The sequence below is a fragment of the Pleurodeles waltl genome, chromosome 6, assembly GCF_031143425.1.
Source record: "Pleurodeles waltl isolate 20211129_DDA chromosome 6, aPleWal1.hap1.20221129, whole genome shotgun sequence".
NCBI classification, from domain to species: Eukaryota; Metazoa; Chordata; class Amphibia; order Caudata; family Salamandridae; genus Pleurodeles; species Pleurodeles waltl.
Window position 1 is genome coordinate 732905053 of NC_090445.1, and position 21291 is coordinate 732926343.

The window sequence follows — 21291 nt, forward strand, 5'->3', positions numbered from 1 at the left end:
ACAGAATTATTTGCAGTCGTAGTAGATAACTCTACACACAAAAGATAGGAGAGGCATAAATAGAGTTATCTCAGCAGACCTTAGTGAATAGCATTTCTGAGTACATAAATTAGTACTATATGAGTACTACTTCACTTAATAAAAAAATGTGTTGGTTAATATGCCCCATCATTGTTTTAATGTGCATTAGTGTGTTGATTTATGGGATAGAATTTGGGTTAAAGTACATATGACATGTAAACCTGGATTATTATTCAAAGTTTATTTTCTGTATAAAATAAAATCTTCTTCACTCCAGGCAAAATAATAAGACTAAGGAAGTATATAATAAAATGTGTTGGGCTTACAAAAGTGGGTATAGTAAGCTATGTTATGCAGATTTGTAGAGCGCATAATCACCTGGGGGTATCCTGGCACTGAGCAGGTGTGAGTCTAGGCACACCTAGGGCCTAGTGTGACTACTTGAAAAGCAAAGACTTCAGCTTCTTGAAGAATTCAAGAAGCAAGGAGGAGGCTCTGATGTCTAGAGGCAGGTTGTTTAATACTTTAGGAGCGATGTAGGAGAAGGCTCGACCACCCGACCTGGTTTTCCATATACATGGTATTTGTGCGAGTAGGAGTCCAGATGAGCGGTGTCTGAAAGGTTTGTGAAAGCAGAAGTGTTTGTTAAGGTATGCTGGTCCAGTGTTATGCACTGCCTTGAATGTGTGGCTGAGGAGTTTGTACTGTGCTTGTTTGTGAATCAGAAACCAGTGGAGCTCCTTTAGGTGTGGCATGATGTGATTGCAGGTTGGGAGGTTAACAGTGATTCTGGCCGTCATGAATGCTCTGCAGCCTTCTGGTGAGTTTCTTTGTTGATTACAGCATAGACGATGTTCCCATAGTCCAGCTGATTGCATTTGAAAATCTCCCTCAGCATTTTCAGAGTATGGAAGCATGAGCCGGTAGCGGCATTGATTTGGGGGGTCATGTAGAGTTTGTTGTTGATGATGATCCCAAGGATCTTGGTTATGGTAGTTAGGAGGTGCCAGTCCTAGCACTGTTGGCCACCAGGTAGAGTCCACAGTGATTTGCTCTTCCTGAAGATCACAATTTCGGTCTTGAGGGTGTTCAGCTTTAGACAGTTGGTCTTCATCCAGTGGGCAATTTCAATCATTGAACTTGATCCGGGTGGTGGGTGTTTTGTCTGTGAGGCCAAAAAAGAGTTGTGTGCCATCAGCATAGGAAAGCACATCAATATCGTGAGAGCAGATGAAGCTGTTTAGAGGGATCATGTATGCGTTGAAGAGGGTTGGGCTCAGGGAGGATCCTTAAGGAACTCAGTAGATGAAGTTGCAGCTGTCTGAGGTGTGCAGTGTCAAGCTGAATGACTAGGTCCTTCCCGGCAGGAAGGAGCAGATCCATCAGAGTGCTTGTCCTTAGATTCTGATGTCATGTATGCGTTGAATGCGGATAAGATGTGAGACTGTGTCAAATGCTGAACAGAGGTCCAGTAGGATGAAGGCCACCATGTCTCCTCTATCGAGAGTGATGGATGTCACCCATGGCGGTGATGAGTGCAGTTTCCACACTGTGGTTTGGTCTGAAAATAGACTGAATGGTGTCAAGTAGTTGTTGATCATTGAGGTATTCGGTGAGGTGTCTGTTGATAATTTGCTATAACACCTTGGCTGGGAATGGGAGAAGGGAAATCAATCTGTAGTTGGCGAGCATTGAAGGGTCTGCAGAAGGTTTCTTAAGCAAGGAGAGGGCAGTTGCATGATTCCTTGCATGTGGGAAGGTAGCAGAAGAGATAGTGGTATTCAGAATGGGTGTGTGCATGGTACTGATGGGTTCCAGTCCTCTGGAGTAGGCATGGTGGGGTAGGATTCTGATGGGGCTCATGAGTAGATGTGCTTTATGGTGGCTGTGGTTTCTTCTGGGATGATTAAAGGTAAGAGGTTACCATTGGTTCCTTGGATAAGATCAGGAGCCATTTGGTGAGGTCTGTTGGGTTTGGTTGCAGGCTGAAGATGGTGTAAATGGCGGTGATTTTGCTGCTAAAGAAATGACACAGATTGCCCTAGAGGTCCTGCAACGGGGTGATTGAGATGGACGTGGCCGATAGTAAGATGAAATCTTTTACAATGAAAAAAAATATTTGCTTCTGTTGCTGCTGGCATCAATGCAGTCCGCCAGGGTGGTGCATTTGGTGGTCTTGATTGTTTGGTGGTAACTTCTTAGGGCAGATTTGAATGTGCTCCTGTCTACATTGTCCTGGCTCTTTCTCGATTTGCACTCCGGTTGTTTGCAATGGTGTTTCATTAGTCTGAGTTCCTCCATGTACCAACTGGCCTGAGGTCTGGGTCTTGTTGTACTGCTGTGTTTTATGGCAGTGCTGGGAGTCAGCACAGGAGTTAATCCAATTGTTGAATTTCTTGATTGTTTTGGAGGAGGCTGTTGCTGTGTTCAGGTCGGTGGGTGTTGAGAGCAGTGTTCCAGTCCTTGTCAGTGATGTTGTTCCGGTTTCGGCAGACTGGTCTGGTTGTTGTGCATGTGCATTGGACACAACACACATATCATTATGTTATGGCCAAGTTCATTTATTTTGGAAAATGTCTGAGGTATGATTAAAACATTTTTTTATTTCAAATTACTCTTTTCATTACCTAGTACAATTTTGGGTAATGTGACTATACAAGTATTTTTCTGTCAATGTTCATTGCCATACAATAAATCAGTGGTTCCCAACCTGTGGTCCGGGGACCCCTGGGGGTCTGCGAAGCCCCCTCAGGGGGTCCGCGACTGCTTGGAAAATTAAATAATATTAACAGATTAGGTCCCCAGCTTTCAGTAATGACTCAGTGGGGGGGGGGGTCCCCAGATTCCAATAATGATTCAGTGGGGGTCCCCGGGTTCCAGTAATGACAAAGTGGGGGTCCACAGAAGTCAAAAGGTTAGGAACCACTGCAATAAATAACTGTGCTGGATAAATACTCACTAGCTGTCTTTAATGGCCTTGTAAAATAGATGTGTCAGTCATGAAAATCAGAGCATTTTATGCCTTTAATGCTCAAAATATGATTAAAGTAGATTTATTTTTTTGCCTCTGACTAGTTTGCTCTCTAACAATTGTAATACGATTTTCTCCAGTATTTATTATATGAAATAATATCAATCCTAATGCACAGTTTCTTCTACAATTTAAGTAATTTGCTATTTCTGGAAAGAAAACGTAGTATGACGCGATCAACCCCTAAGTAGGCATTCATTCCTTTCCCTTTCCTGAGTCCTTTTCTCTTTTTCTATTTTCACTCTCTATTTTTATTTTAACTCAATTGGTTCATTGAGTCATTTATACATATGTATTAATTCTTTATTAAAATTGTTCACATATCTGAAACTGTATTTGATTATCAATATAATGAACAATGTCTTATTCTTTATTGCACTATTTGATACACTCTGCAATTTAATGTATTTGTATTTATTCATTGAACATATTTTTTAACATTCCCAGTTGTATGAATCCTGTTGCTAAAGTTCGGCATCATCAATGCTGTTTTGTTCTGTTATTTGCCTTCATTTGGTATACAACTAGATCCCTGCACTGATGTTGGAGCCAAATTATAGACTTTTCAAATTGGCAACGTAAGGGATTGATAATACTACTGCTGTGCTGTTTCTGGCACTACTAAAACTAGTACTAATACTGCTACTAATAATAATAATAACTAGGACAATAAAAATGCCAAGGTTACTACCACTCTTATGCTTAACAGAGGGAAGACACCCGACAAATCATGCTGAAATACAGGTACCAGGTAAAACACATGTGAGGAAATGTAAGCCGACCAAACGAAGCAAAGAGGGAGAAAACAACAAAGGCGAGGGAGCGGAATAGCTGGGTGCAAACTATGGTGAGCATCGCTAGAGACACAACACTGTCTTCTGCACCTGCTCCATGTACCCTGACTTTGTGGTCCCTTATCCCCCAACCTGTCTGGTGGCATGTTCCCTGAAAAGCTCTAAATAAGATACTCCCCTGCCCTCAATTAATCTGGTGGCAAGCTCCCTGGAATCTTGAGGCAGGCTTTTATATTTGTGCATCAGGGAACTCAACAATCATGTGCATTAACTGAAGACATCCCAGTTACACAGACTGATATGCCAGGTTCTGATGTCAGGAGGGAAACAGAAAATGGACCCCTTCTTGGGAAAGTGACTAATGACCATTCATTGGTATGAGAGACAGTAGTAATGACGGCAACATTGACATATAATGGAAGAGACAGGCCTTTTTACCTTTTGCCTTTAGGGGAGTGATGCCTACTGGCCTCTTTTAGTCTCACTTAGCTTGGTCCGTCACGCCATCTGTGAGGGACATAGGTTGAGGGTGCTTGTACACTGAGTTCGTTGGGGTAGGATGAGTGTTGAGCCTGTGTGCATGTTTCACTGACAGTCACAGAAATCTATTTTGAGGATTCTTTTTTTTTCAATTGTATCTCAAGTCTGAGGGTCCAAAGCAGAGGGGAAGGTGCTTAGGTCCCTGGCCTGGGAGAAGGCCTTGGAGCATTGTTCCCTTCTCCTAGACAGCTCACTGTATCTGGGCTTTAGTATCTGGTGGGTGGGTATGCCATTTGCTCTGGTTTGAAACGTTGGCTGCTTAAGACTACCAGGCCACTCCTAACGCCATCCCTTCTTCCTGCTCCATCTCCTTAACAATATATTTGGCTGGAATGTTGTTTGGTTACCAGGTGCAATGGCACAGAAAAGACCCCGGAGGCAGCAAGCTTGTAGAAGGTGGAGAACAAGCCAATGAAAAGTAGAGACCAGCGCAGATCAGGCGATTACTTTTGGACACAGGTGCGCTGCACCAGCCATACTATAAGCAGCCTTGGCAGTAGCACTTCCGGGTCAGTAGAGGCAGAGATAGTATAAAGACATATCACGTGCAAAAGCCATTGTCTGGCAAAAGCAGCAGCTATGACTACTTTGACTATGCATTTGTTTGCGCTCAGCCTCCCTGTACCCTCAGCTTTGTTGTTATTCTCTTACCCTCAGTTCCCTCTGTTCCCCAGTCCTTAACAAGAACTTCCAGAAACCGGTCTTAGAGGGGTCTTCTGTGCATCTGCCGAAGACCTCCTGATGCTCTGACCATGCAGGGAGCATGGAGAATCTGAGTGGAGGAGTCCTCCAAGAAAGTGAACATTGTACAGGGCCGATTGGCTAGCCTGGAACAAACACTGGGCACTTGTCCTTCTTATGGTGCCAAGAATGTGAATTTACCATTGCCGAGAACCACACAGTGGTGTGTTTGAGCTTCAGGGTTAGAAACTGATTGCCAGCTCCCATTGCCGAGTTGAGAACAGAATTTGGGTCCTGACTCCTGTTCGAAATGTTGCCTGGAGCCTTACTTGCTGTTGAAAGGTGTTCCATGAGCAAAACCCCTACAACTCAGCTACCTAGTGACTAAGTCGTTGTGCAGGATAGACAAAACATAACCCATCATTAACAGTGCAAGAGGTCCTGTGGAAGGGTAACCCTACGGGGGTGTCTGTTTTGAGACTCCTTTTCAGAGAGCTCAGTGTGCCCTGTTGGCCCCCAAAACATAAAAGACAGTGTGACCTAATAACTTATAAGGAAGAGTGTATAAACATGAAAAATAACAGTAAGTAAGATCTCTTTATTCGGTTATAACAAAGACAACCATAAAACACATAAAAATCATCATAAAAAAAGAAATTGGTTAAAAATGTGGGGCTTCAAAATCATCTAAAAACTAATAATTGGATAAATAATAGACAGATTAAAAATTGACGCTATTATGCTAGCATATAGCACATTTAAAAAAATAACCTGCGCCCCCTCAAACACCAACATCAGGTACCACACATAGCCAAAGATAAGCTGGGCGACATTGCACAAAACCCTTACTCTTTATTAATGGCAATAAGAATCTCCATCCAAAAGGAGCATAAAACTGGCAAAAAAGAGTAAAATGAAATAGTGTCTGTGGAGTAACCCCATCACACGAGCAGATCTGAATAGATTTTGGATCATACTGCCCGAGCGGGAAACACAAATTACATCTAATTAAACCTAGACAAAAACGAGTTATGAGCGCCCTTTCCCAAACATTGTAAACCAACGAAAGATACACCTCAGGGCCCACCTGCATCTTCAACATTAAAAAATCCTTCACAGTTTCATTAGTTCCTCCACATCCCTATTTCTTCTCATAACTTTAATAAAATTCTCCTTCACCCAACTCTTATCAGCGCCTTTTAAACATCTTGGGGCATTAAAGATCTCTGGGCAACCAAGAAGCGTGGCAGACTGTTTAATATAAGCTAACCAAGGGATAGTCAAAACTCGGTCGCAAGCCAGGCAATCATGGATCACCTCCATAGTCAGGAAGGCACAATCATTGGTCCACACAGAGATCCAAAAAGGAGGGGCGCAATCTTAGTACTGTCACCCACAAACTCCAAATCCAATTCCTCATGCAGACAATACCCAGAAGTATTTAGCCAGACTCTGAGTAGCCTTCTACAAAAACTATTTTCCTCTTTTTGGGGAGCCGTGCTAACCAAGTAGTCCCAAATTGAGGCCCCATACGAAAGGACCGGAAGGCATTTGCTCCTTAACACCTCAGGCAGTGGTAATATAGGCGTGTTTCCCACCCTCGCTGCAAAATCAAAAGTGGCACCTACTGCGGCATTAAACCGTGCACACCACATAGCAATACAGGGCACCCATGACACTTTATCATCAAAAGACAACTCGAGATATGGGAACTCGTACAAATGACTAATTTGTTGGCTGTTAATCGCCATACCTCTACTTTGCTCAGCGGTTTACCACACACCTTAAAATGGGTTTTACTAATCATGACCTCCAAGTCTAGGTCAGACATAAAGTCCACATAAGCACTGACCGCAGCACAGAGGCCATTTATGGTACGGGCCAGTAGCACTACATCATTCACATAGATCAAGGATGGCACGCTCAATCCATTAATTTTGGGGACATCCTTGCAACTATCTACTAACAAATTGTGCAAGCCATTCGTATACAAAAGAAACAGGATTGGAGCAAGAATAAAACCCTGTCTCACTCCCCTATTTAGATTAAAAGGCTCCATGCATTCACAAAGCATTTGTTCCAGAATGGAGGTATCGCAAAAACTGGAGAATTGGGCTCTCCAGACCCATTGTAGATAACAACCCCCATAGCTTACTACGACTTACCTTATCAAACGCACTGCTAAGATCCATAAAAGCAAGGTAAAGGGTGCCCCCTTCACACATGTGTATTTGCCAATCAACAAGTGTGAATTCACACACTGTTCCTGGGTCCTCAGCCGTTGCCTAAACCCATACTGCACCTGACTCATTAAATCATGCTTGATCATCCACTCCTCGATGCACCGTAAGACAATGCAGCCCAAGATTTTCACCAGAGAGTCTAGAAGAGAAATAGTGTGATAGGACGGGGTCACTGTGATTACCCTTTTTAAACACTGGGACAATGCAGGTGGATTTCCAAGTGGGGGTATTCCTACACTCATTGTCGCATTCAAAACATTCACAATAATATGTGCCCACAACTGCAAATCACACTTATACAGATCCATAGGAATTGCATCAGGCCTGGCACTTTGTGTCTTGGCCTCTCTGCAGGGCGACAACCACCTCCTCCAAGGTGAATCTAATGGACAGGTGCGGACTAGGGTCATCAAGATCAGCCACTTCATCACCAAGGGTCGCTACTGAACAGACACTATGAAAATGACTCACCCACACATCAGGTGGAATATTACAGCCCATCCCCTCAGATGTGCCTCTCTCAAGGGTGCCTCTATTGGCAATCTTCCAAAATAAGCCTGAATTCTTAGTGAGACACGCAACCTCCAACTCCTTCCATGCCTGATGTTTAAGCTGCCTTTTCCTCACCTTCAACAGAAGCTTATACTGTGCCCTTACCCTACTTACATACACTTTATCTCTAGCCTGCATTTTCAGAGTCCTCTGCAGGGTTTTCCTCGCCATGCGACAAGTTTTGTCAAACCAACCACCCTGATAATTAGAAGAGGACCCTGTGTTATCATTCAGAATCGGTCTAATGGAGACATTTATTCTATCAGAGGCTGCAATCACATCTGCTGCTAAAGGGGTTTCTGCCAGGAGAGTCCCCACTATCAAATTATAGTTGTTGCTCACCACACTCACGACCACCTGTGGGATGTTAGCCTGCTGCCAACAGACCCTACATCCCTGATCTTTTGCTCTCAGGCCAACCGGCCCTAAAACCGCTGGTAAACACCTGTTGCAAATTAAATTCAGACAAACCGTGAGGGGGTTGTGATGACTAATATTCTGCTTTAGAACCCCACACCCCCAGCCAGACCAAGTTGCTCGCAGGGCAGACACAAAAACATAATCAACTGTAGTCCCCACACCCCTACCCACAAAGGTTGGGGCCTATTGAACAGAGAGGGTTTCCACTTCAAAGATATTACACAGCCCTATCTGTTGCAGCCCCTTAATAAGGGTCCTACCCCTAGCATCCTGCAGACCCTCACAGATAGAAAACCTGGACAGGCACCTGCACAGCAGGAACGGCAAACCTCTGAAACCCATCCCATTCCGCTACCCCTTTTGACCATGTCTCTTGGAGTAGGATAAAATCAAAACTAGAGATAAACTCAACCTATTTCGTTTTTTTTAGCTTGGCATCATACCCAGCCACATTCCAAGAAATTAAAAAAGACATAGGCGATACCTCTCTCACACCAGTCACCTTAAGAATTAAAGGCATGGACCCCGTTATTTCCGCCTGGTGATTCCCCTCAAGACCGGAAAAGCTCACCCATCAAACCAGTCAGTCAATGCCCACTAAATCTGAAAGGGCCAAGAATCTATTGTTCAAGCTAAGCGGAGGCAAGCCGTCCTGCAAACTGGAAACACCATGGGCACCAGAACCATCTGAATGGTGAGTGTGCCTATAAAAGAAACCCAGGGGAACCAGTCCAATAACCTCATTAGAATAGGGATCAGCATAACAAGAAAGAATCAAATGACAAGCCAATCCTGGGTATCTACAATTCACTATAGTGCAGTCCCCCTCACAAACCTTCTCCATAGGGCCCACCCACCCAATCTGTATGACAAACAAAATGTCCGCAAAGTCACTACAATTAAAATCACAGTTTTTGCCCAACCAATGTCTGACCTTGTTTTTCAGCTGCTCGGTGGATTCATGTGAATCCGGAGATAAAGAAGGTACATTTGTGAGGATTACCACGTAGGGAGCACAATCCGGTGGGCACTCCAAACATGAATAGGCGGCACCAAGAGCTAAGCTTAAATTCCACCCCCCATCTGCTTTGGTACAGACACAGCCTCCCGGCCAGTCCTGCTCAAAAGTCTCCGTACAAGTCTGTCACTACCCTGCACCCCCTACATGCTTATAGAACTTTCTGGGGCCACCACCACCTGGCAATAAAAAATATTTCCTGTATTAGTATGAGGTAGCTGAGAAGGCTGCCTGCACATACCTACCTGAGAAGCAGAGGTAACCCCCTGAGGAATTTCCTTTGCCGTGATGGGGCCTGACACACAGGCTCCAAAGTATCACACACTTAGGGGGTCATTCTGACCTCGGCGGTAAAAGGCCCTTACCGCCGGTCAGAAGACCGCCATAACACCGTCGTGGCCGCGGTTAACCGCCACGGTCATTCTGACCCACAACGGCCAAACCTCCAAAATTCCGTCCTCCACTGCAGGCCGCCACATCAGCGGGCAGCGATAAACTGGAGATGACCAAACCTCCACCGTCACGCCAACAGAAATACGCCCATGCCATTACGACCCACGAATCCACACGGCGGTCATTCAAACGCGGTATTCCATTGGCGGTACACACCGCCGCGGTCAGAATACACACACAGCACCAAAACACAGCCACATTGGACAATTTGAAATACACACACCTGATACACATACACACACCACTCCCACACAATCAACCAACTATAAAACACACACCCACATCACCCACAAACCCCTGCGACCAGAATTACTGAGAGAAGGAGAGAGAGACACAGCAGACAATCCAAAGCAAGACACACTGAGGCACACTACACCATCACACACACCACATAGTAGCACAAAGCACCACTCACCAACATACTTATCATCACATACACCACCCCACACCACACCCACACCACCCCATGGCACCCCAAAGGCACCCACGCTTTTCGGACCAAGAACTCCGGGTCATGGTGGAGGAAATCCTAAGAGTGGAACCCCAGCTCTTCGGCTCGCAGGTGCAGCACACCAGTATAGCTAGGAAGGCGGAGCTATGGCAGCGGATCGTGGACAGGGTCAACGCGGTGGGACAGCATCCCAGGAATAGGGAGGACATACGCAAAAGAGCAAAAGATGGAACGACCTACGGGGGAAGGTCTGATCGATGGTCTCCAGGCACAACATCGCGGTCCAGAAGACTGGCGGCGGACCCCCACCCACCCCTCCCGAATTCACATCGTGGGAGCAAGACGTCTTGAACATCCTGCATCCTCAGGGCCTCGCAGGAGTAGCCGGAGGAATGGACTCTGGTAAATCCAATCTCAACTACTATATCCCCCCCACCCCACCAGCATGCCAACCCACACCCCCACCCTCACCCCCAACCCCCCAGCACACATCCTCCCTGACAATGTCTCACCAGCACAACCCACCCATCCCAACACCAACTCCTGCATGCCAACACAAATCATGGGCACCCATCACCTAAGCATGACCGCTGCACTAACCCCCCCCCCCCTAACTACCCTCACAACACCTCCCTCAAGGGAATGCCTGCACTGGGGGACAAGGGCACCCATAACACGCACGCTATTGCACACATAGAAACAATAACCAAACTCTCTTACCCCATGCAGGACCCGAACGACAACACACCAGCCAGGAGGGTCCAGAAGTGTCCATCCCACCCCCGGAACAGGCCCACACTGAGGATAGCAGCTCTGTCGACAGTGAACCTGATGACCAGCCCGGACCATCGGGGACCTCTGGGCAGTCGGTTCCCCTCAGGCAGCCACAGGCCACACCAGACCCGACCCCCTCTGCCAACACCAGCACAGCTCCCACCCAGCGGGCCCAGGCCTCTGTCTCTAGGACAGCTCAATCAGCGGTGTGTCCGCCACTACAGGGCACCCAGGCTAACCCAACACCCCAACAACAACAGGGACCTGGGGGCAGTGGTAGCGGGCACACCGGCCAGGGGACAGAGGCCGGGGGAAACCGGGCAGCTCTTAGGGCTGCTGTGCGACAGGGGGGGGAGGAGAGGCCCAGGGAACCCACTCTCCAAGAGGCCCTCACCACCATCATGGGGGCATACCACCACTCCCAAGAAACGATGGCGACGGTACTGGCCAGGTTCACTGAGATCCAGGCACAGCAGGAAGAACGCTACATGGGGTTCAGGGAGGAGCTGAGAATCATCGGGACCGCAATGGGGACCATCGTCCTGGCCCTCCACAGGATAGCGGACGCGTTGCGGGACCATGGTGCACCACACAAGGCCCCTGTCACTAGGCCGGACCAGGAACAGCATACCACCTCCGCCGGCGCTAGTGGACAGGAGGTCCCAACACCTCGACAGCCCCCCAGAACCCCACCTCCTGCTGAAGAACAACCACCCCGTAAGAGGAGCCTGAGACCAAAAAAAAAGACAGAGTAGGATGTCAAGACCCCCGCCAGCAGGACATACCCCCTCAAGTCTTCCCACTGTCCCACATTGCCACCCTGTCCAACCATGAACTGCCTATGCTCCATCCTTCCACAGGCAAAAGAACAATGCACCTGTGAGACTGAGAACTGGACTCTGCCATGGATATTCCTCCACCCCCACCCATCACCCTTAGAATCACATGTACCGATATCTAGCACTGTAAATAAATCACATTTTGCACACAAATCTGTTTTGAGTCATGCTGTATTATTAACAAATGTATTACATATTACTGTTCAATTTCTGTTCTGTCAATTAGTCATGACAACATACCAATGTCAATATGCTGTATTTCATGTGCGAACCAAGCAGAAGTCAGGTACTGAGTCAGACAGCACTGAGAAGGGAAGGGAAAGGCAAAAATTAATGAAAAACATCTGTGGGGAACTACAGAAAGTACAGATGCAGGAGGCTATAAGCAATTGTGAAATGGCGTGGGTGATTCTTACCTGGGTGTTACTGGAAATACTGTTGTATCACTCTGTCCCTATTGTCTGTGTCGTCCTCAGAGTCTTCCTCCTCTTCACTCTCCACAGGCTCCACGGCTTCTACAACACCACCATCTGGACCATCCTCCTGCAGGAAAGGCACCTGGCGTCGCAAAGCCAGGTTGTGGAGCATACAGCACGCCACGATGATATGGCACACCTTCTTTGGTGAGTACATTAGGGATCCACCTGTCATATGCAGGCACCTAAATCTGGCCTTCAGGAGCACAAAGGTTCACTCAATCACCCTCCTAGTACGCCCATGGGCCTCATTGTACCGTTCCTCTGCCCTGGTCCTGGGATTCCTCACTGGGGTCAGTAGCCACGGCAGGTTGGGGTAACCAGAGTCACCTATTAGCCACACACGCTGTCTCTGTAGCTGTTCCATCACATAGGGAATGCTGCTATTTCGCATCACATACGCGTCATGCACTGACCCAGGGAACTTGGCATTCACATGGGAGATGTACTGGTCAGCCAAACAGACCACCTGGATATTCATTGAATGGTAATTCTTCCTGTTCCTGTACACCTGTTCATCGTCATTTGGGGGGACTAAAGCCACATGGGTTCCATCAATTGCACCAATGATGTTGGGGATGTGTCCAAGGGCATAGAAATCAGCTTTCACTGTAGGCAAATCACCCTCCTCTGGGAAAATGATGTAGCTCCGCATGAGTTTCATCAGGGCAGACAACACTCTGGATAAGATCTTGGAAAACATAGGCTGAGACATCCCAGATGACATGGCCACTGTTGTCTGGAATGAGCCAGTTGCAAAAAAATGGAGGACAGACAGAACCTGCACTAGAGGGGGAATTCCTGTGGGTTGGCGGATGGGGGACATCAGGGCTGGCTCCAGCTGGGCACACAGTTCATGGATGGTGGCTCGGTCAAGTCGGTATCGGAGTATTATATTGCGTTCTTCCATTGTCGACAGGTCCACCAGCGGCCGGTACACGCGAGGATTCCTCCTTCTCATCGCTAGTCCCAGCGGACGGTGCCTAGGAAGGAGAATATGGAGTACAGAGTCAATCCACTCACAGGTACGTACAACACAGCTTGCACAGTACAGGTAAATGTATGGTTTGATACGTTTGTATGTGTGCCATTGCAAGGCCTAGGCCTGTGTGACGCATTAGAAATTAAGCCATGTGGGCCCTTGAAATGGCCGATGCCTGACCTGTGAAGTGGGACAATGGGATGTGAGGTCACTGCGCTGGCGGGGCACACCGTGGCGGTAGGCGGTCGAAGACCGCTGTGCGAAGACGCATTGGTTAACATTGAACCCTATGGGATTCAGGAGCCAATGACGATGTGCGCCGGGGGTCGCGGTACGCACCGCCGCGGTACGCACCGCCGCGGGCGTGACCGCCATTTTCTATCAGCTCAATCATTCGAGACCTGATCATCCACAGGAGAGGACCTATACTGCATGTGCTGCTGTGAACTCGGTCTGGAAGTGACAATGGCTGCTGCTACTGGTGAAAGGGCCCCCGCCTTCAGTTCAGAAGAGTTGGAGAAGCTCGTGGACGGGGTCCTCCCCCAGTATGCGCAACTCTACGGTCCTCCAGACCAACAGGTGAGTACACTCAGTGCACATTGAATGGGTTATGCCTGTGTGGAGGGGGGCGAATGTAAGTTGGTGGGGTGTGGAGGGAATGGGGAGTGCAACGCACGACAGATGAGAGAATGGAAACCATGACAAGGTTGGGGAGGGGGGGGCATGTACTCCAAACATGCAGATATGTGACGGTTTCTCTTTCCCACCCTGTACATGTCAAACAGGTGAGCGCCCACCAGAAAATCGATATTTGGCGTGCCATCGCCGAGGAAGTCCGGAACTTGGGGGTCCACAACAGACGGGGCACCCACTGCCGCAAGAGGTGGGAGGACATCCGCCGCGGAACGAGGAAGACCGCAGAAACACTGCTGGGATGGCCTCCCGACCTAGGAGGGGTGCCAGTCGCACCATGATCCCCCTGATGTCCCGGATCCTGGCGGTGGCCTACCCTAATTTGGATGGGCGCTTGAGGACAGCACAGCAGACACAAGGGGGTGAGTATCCGCACATTCTCCCATCTGAATGCGCATTGGAGGCGTCTGGGGGGGGAGGAGGGCTGTGGGTGACATTAGGCCCGGGCGCTCTCTGTAGTGTAGTCCGCTCCCTTAGGCATGGCCCTGTGCCCCCGCCCCCCACCTCTGTAGGGTGCCAAGTGCAGCTAGCCATGCTCCAGCATCACCCATGTGCGCGTGTGTTGTCCCTAGACCTGTTTGCCTAGTCAGAAGTACTGAGTAGTGTACCCCAAGTTCGCGACTTAGTGCACGAGGCACCTGTGTCTGTCCTCTCCGCAAAGGGTATTGCTAAGGCATGCACTCAACTTTGTTTAATTTCTCCCCCCACCCTAAATCTTTGTCTTCTTGTGTTTTAGCATCATCCGGCGGAGGAGATTTGGCGTCGGAGCAGGAGGGAGCTGCAGGTCACCAGGCCCCGGTGGGCACTGACACAGACACCGAGGGCACCAGTGATCCGGAGCGCGAGGGGAGCACCACAACGGGGGCCGGTGGAGACACCAGCGACACGGACACGTCCTCGTTTGGGAGCTCCCTAGCGGGGGCGGCACCATCTGTGCCCCCCGCAACAACAGGTACAGCCGCCACCCAGCGCACCAGCACCGCCCTCCCAGCAGCCCCTCAGTCTTCGCTCCGTGGCCGCTCGGCCAGGAAGGCGCGCGTCTCCTTCGCGCCAGGCACCTCAGCCCCTGCCTCTGTTACCCCTGCTGCCCTCAGTGCGGAGCTCATTGACCTGGTGAGGACGGTCATTGTTGGGCAGACTACCCTTCTGAATGCCATCCAGGGGGTGGAAAGGGAGGTGCATCGGAGCAATGCCTACCTGGAGGGCATTCATTCGGGTCAGGCTGCCCATCAACGAGCGTTCACTGCTCTGGCCTCAGCACTGACGGCAGCCATTGTCCCTTTCTCCAGTCTCCCTCTTCTATCTGCCTCCACCCTTTCTCTGTCTCCTGTACCTCAACCTATCCCATCCACACCATCAGACCAGCCTGCACACACCTCAACACCCAAGGCCAGCTCATCCAAACATAGGCACCACAGAAAACACAAGCATTCACCCAAGCAACACACAGATGCAGACATATCAACAGTCACTACCACCTCTGTGTCCCCGTCCTCCTCGTCTCCCTCCTCCCTCCCTGTGACGTCTACACTCACACCTGCATGCACCCCAACATCAGCCAGTTCTTCCACCACCAGCAAACCCTCCACTACAGTCCGCACACCTGCAGTCACCACCCCCACTGGCTTTTACACGTCCCCTGTGTCCTCTCCCACTGTGTCTGTCACCCCCTCTTCCAAGACACATAAACGCAGGCAGACACCCAAACAACAGCCAACCACCTCACCACAGCCTACGTCCCAGTCACCTGCACCCAAGGACAGCACACCTGGCTCTCATACAACCACATCCTCTTCCTCCACTTCTCTCACCACTACTCCTACCCCTTACCTTGGTCCCAAGAAAAATTACCTCTCCAGTTTTGACCTCTTTCCCTCCCCCGACCCACCCCCTCCAACTGGGAAAAGTCCCAAGGGCACCTCAGCCACCACCAGCCCAACTACTACAGTGCAAGTGGTGCATGGCATGTGGAGTCCACCCTTTGGCGGCAGTAACACTTCGGTGAGCAGCAAGGGGACAGCCAGCCCCCCCCCAGGCAAGAGGACCCGGAAAGTGAAGGGCCGCCGTGAGCGGACAGAGACGGCTGCCCCCAAGGAGGTGACTCCGGCCACTTCACCGGCCACAGCAGCCAGGGGAGGCAAGGGCCCGAGAGCCCCATCTAAGGAGCGGAAGGACAGCAGGGCGGAGAGGACAACCACCAGGAGCGCGGAGCAGGAGGGCCCCACAAGCCCCATCCCGGCTGCAAGGGACGACACCAAAGGGCCCAGGACTCACTCCCCGAAGGGGCCTGACACAGCACGGTCGGAGGGCGACTGAGCAGGGTGTCCAGGCCAGGTATGACTCCCTTGACATACTGCAAGAGCACCGCTGAAGAGGGCCCCGCCGTGAAGACAGGTACCGCTGAAGAGGGCCCCGCCGTGAAGACAGGTACCGCTGAAGAGGGCCCCGCCGTGCAGAAGAGCACCGCTGAAGAGGGCCCCGCCGTGAAGACAGGTACCGCTGAAGAGGGCCCCGCCGTGCAGAAGAGCACCGCTGAAGAGGGCCCCGCCGTGCAGAAGAGCACCACTGAAGAGGGCCCCGCCATGCAGAAGAGCACCGCTGAAGAGGGCCCCGCCGTGCAGAAGAGCACCGCTGAAGAGGGCCCCGCCGTGCAGAAGAGCACCGCTGAAGAGGGCCCCCCCGTGAAGACAGGTACCGCTGAAGAGGGCCCCGCCGTGAAGACAGGTACCGCTGAAGAGGGCCCCGCCGTGAAGACAGGTACCGCTGAAGAGGGCCCCGCCGTGAAGACAGGTACCGCTGAAGAGGGCCCCGCCGTGAAGACAGGTACCGCTGAACAAGGCCCCGCCGTGAAGACAGGTACCGCTGAAGAGGGCCCCGCCGTGAAGACAGGTACCGCTGAACAGGGCCCCGCCGTGAAGACAGGTACCGCTGAAGAGGGCCCCGCCGTGAAGACAGGTACCGCTGAACAGGTCCCCGCCGTGGAGACAGGTACCGCTGAACAGGGCCCTGCCGTCTCAAGCACCGCTCCGCTGGGCCCTTCCTGTCAAGCACCGCTCCGCTGGGCCCTTCCTGTCAAGCACCGCTCCGCTGGGCCCCGCCGTCTCAAGCACCGCTCCGCTGGGCCATTCCTGTCAAGCACCGCTCCGCTGGGCCCTTCCTGTCAAGCACCGCTCCGCTGGGCCCCGCCGTCTCAAGCACCGCTCCGCTGGGCCCTTCCTGTCAAGCACCGCTCCGCTGGGCCCCGCCGTTTCAAGCACCGCTCCGCTGGGCCCTTCCTGTCAAGCACCGCTCCGCTGGGCCCTTCCTGTCAAGCACCGCTCCGCTGGGCCCCGCCGTCTCAAGCACCGCTCCGCTGGGCCCTTCCTGTCAAGCACCGCTCCGCTGGGCCCCGCCGTCTCAAGCACCGCTCCGCTGCACATCGCCATGTCATGCACCGCTGCGCTGGGTCCCGCCGTCTCAGGCACTGTTTATGGTTCACTGTGCCCACCATGCCTCCTCCTTGACCAGTGGACTCTGTAATCCACCTGAGAGACTGTGGCTTTGCACTCCCCAGGATGGTCCAGTGGGCAACCCACCCACTGTAGAGACATTGAGAGACTGTGGCTTTGCACTCCCCAGGATGGTCCAGTGGGCAACCCACCCACTGTAGAGACTTGAGAGACTGTGGCTTTGCACTCCCCAGGATGGTACAGTGGGCAACCCACCCACTGCAGAGACTTGAGAGACTGTGGCTTTGCACTCCCCAGGATGGTACAGTGGGCATGGTGGCTCCTCGTGGATCTGGCGTCGTGGACTCATTTGGCTGTGGTGGCCCCCCCTTCCCTTCCCCCTGAGGTGCCTGTAGTTTTGACATCGGATGCCCCTGCAGTGTTCTCTCCAAAGGACTCAGGTCTCGTGTGTGGGCTTTGCCCTTGTTTCGCTGAACCTTGGCCCACGGACATGTTAGATTCGTAGGATGTGCAGGACTTGTTACTTCAGTGATACACTGATGTGTATATATTTTTGGTTTTTGTAACTATTTTTCACGGTTGCTCAATTATTTCCAGGTGCTTTTTTTGAACATGAATATTTATTCCAAATTTGGTTGTGTCATTGTATTTTTAAAGGGTGTTTGTGTGGTGTCACTGTGACTTCCTGCTCTGCATTGGTGTGTACATATTGGGGGGGTCGCATATGTGTATGCCCGTAACCTTTCTTCCTCCCCCCTCCCGTGTGTCGTAGGTGCAGTACTCACCGTTGACGTCTGCGCCGGAGTTCGTACTCGTGGTAGATGAGCAGGTAGACGAGAGCAGGTATGATGTTCAATTCGGGTTCCATGCTGTCCGGATTCCGCGTGGAGTGTCTCGAGGTGAGCGTTTTCCATTGGAAATGTCTGTTTCCGCCGTGTTTTTATCGGCGGTGCTCCCGCCCCGGAAAAGGTGGCAGATTGGTGGGTCGTGATAGGGTGGGCGGTACATTGTCTGCCGCCTGGCTGTTGGCGGTGACCGCCGCGCTGTTTGTTTCTTCCGCCGTGGCGGTCGGAGTGTTAATGCGGCGGGCTGGGTTGGCGGTTCCCGCCAGGGTCAGAATTGCATCTTTTTGACCGCCGGCCTGTTGGCGGGTTGGCCGCCGCTTTATCACCGACCGCCAGGGTCAGAATGACCCCCTTAGTCTGAACAAGCCCCTACCCTGGAGGACAACAAAGAAACTGCTGATTCCAACGCCTGTAATTTTTCCTTTAAGGGCTTCAAGCAGGCTTCAATCAGTTCTTTGAACTTACCCAGTAAGTCATCAACCCACAAAACTAGGTTTGGGCCGGTACAAAAACCATCCTGGGTACATGAGTGGGTCATTGAGTCAAAGGGCGCCACTTTAGCTTTTTTCCAAGTTTTTTCAGTGGCTTTTTCCTGTTATTGAGAGGGCTGCTACAGCATGGGGGGAATCGGGAATAATCCCATTACCACTGTCCAGGGGACACCCACTAACACTGTTGACCCCATATGCCAGAGGGAGCCTTGGCAAATCAGCCCGTGGCACTGATGACATTCCATCTTCCATGCCAGTGATCGCAGAAACCTCTGCATGGGGGGATTCTTGCTGCCAATCACTCAGTTCCGTCGAGAGATGTCCTCAGCCAGGACTATTTCCTTCTAAACTACCCCCATCGTGTGGGCCAAGAAATAATCAAGTGTGGAGTTAATCGGCTCCCTAACCCCTGTTGCCTGGTCTCCACTACGAATTGTCCTCTTTGTGCCCATTTCTTAACCACCCAACCCACCCTACATCAAACCGGAAAAAGACTTACACTCTAGTGGGGAATCCCGCCGTGTTCATAATGACCCCCGAAGTGTATTCACTAATTGCTCGATTATAGGTAAAGTGACCAAGGGGGTCATTCTGACCTCGGCGGTAAAAGGCGCTTACCGCCGGTCAGAAGACCGCCATAACACCGCCGCGGCCGCGGTAAACCGCCACGGTCATTCTGACCCGCAACTTGCAAACCGCCAAAAACCCGACATCCACAAAAGTCCACCACACCAAAGGTCAGCGAAAAAATGGCGATGACCAAACCTCCACCGTCACGCCAACAGAAATACGCCCATACCATTCCGACCCACAAATCCACGCAGCGGTCTTTCAAACGCGGTATTCCATTGGCCGTACACACCGCTGCGGTCAAAATACACACACACATAGAAAACTCAGCCACATTGGTCAGTTTACACATACTAACACCACTCCCACACATCCAACACAATATAAAACACACACCCACATCACCCACAAACCCCTACGACCCGAAATTATTGACGAAGGCTAGAGAGAGAGCACAGAATAGACAATCCCACAACACAGAGGCACACAACACCATCACCCACACAGAATCCACACACCAAACACCACACACCACCACACGCACCACACTCATCAGCACAAACGCCACCCCACACCTCATCCACACCACCACATGGCACCCCAAAGACACCCCAGGTTCACTGACGCAGAACTCAGGGTCATGGTGGAGGAAATAGTCCGTGTAGAGCCCCAGCTCTTCGGGGCATAGGTGCAGCACACCACCATTGCCAGGAAGATGGAGCTATGGCAAAGGATAGTGGACAGGGTCAACGCGGTGGGACAGCATCCACGCAATCGGGATGACATAAGGAAGCGCTGGAACGACCTACGGGGGAAGGTGCATTCCATGGTATCAAGGCACAACATTGCGGTGCAGAAGACTGGCGGCAGACCCCCACCTACTCCCCCAGAATTTACAGCATGGGAGGAGGAAGTCTTGCACATCCTGCATCCTGAGGGCCTCGCAGGAGTAGGCGGAGGAATGGACTCTGGTAAGTCAAATCTTCACTACTGCTTCCCACCCCCACCCCACCTGCATGCCAAATCATACCCCCACCCTCACCCCCACCCCCATCACACCAACTCCTTGCAAATGGCTCACCATCACAACCCACCCATCCCAACACCAAGCCCTGCATGCGACCACAAAGCATGGACACCCATCACCAAAGCATGCCCACTGCACACACACATCACCCCCACAAGCCACCCTCACAAAAGCCCCCACAAGGGAATGCCTGCACTTGGGTACACAGACACCCACCCATCACACGAAATGCCACACACAGAAGCAATAACCATACCTTTATACCCCTGCAGGACCCGAACGCCACCACACCGCCACGGAGGGTCCAGAGATGTCCATCCCACCCCCAGAAGAGGCCCCCAGCGATGACAGCAGCTCTGTCTCCCTGGACCCAGATGACCAGCCCGGCCCATCGGGGACCTCTGGACAGTCGGTTCCCCACAGACAGCCACAGGCTACACCAGACCCAACCCCCTCTGGGAACACCAGCACAGCTCCCACCCAGCGGGCCCATGCCTCTGTCTCCAGGACACGTCAATCAGCGGTGTGTCCACCACTACAGGGCACCCAGGTTGACCCACCACCCCAACAACAACAGGGACCTGGGGGCAGTGGTTGTGGGCACACCGTCCAGGGGACAGAGGCCCAGGAACACAGGGGAACTGGGAGGGCTGCTGTGCGACAGGGGGGGGACAGGCCCAGGGAACCGACTCTCCAAGAGGCCCTCTCCTCCATCATGGGAGCTTACCACCACTCCCAGGAGACGATGGCGACGGTACTGGCCCGGTTCCAGGAGATCCAGGCACTGCAGGAGGAACGGTACATGGGGTTCAGAGAGGAACTGAGGAACATTGGTTCTGCAATGGGGACCATCGTCGTGGCCCTTACCCAGATAGTCACCACATTGCGGGACCATGTGGCACCCCAAAGGGCCCCTGTCACTAGCCCAGGCCAGGAACAGC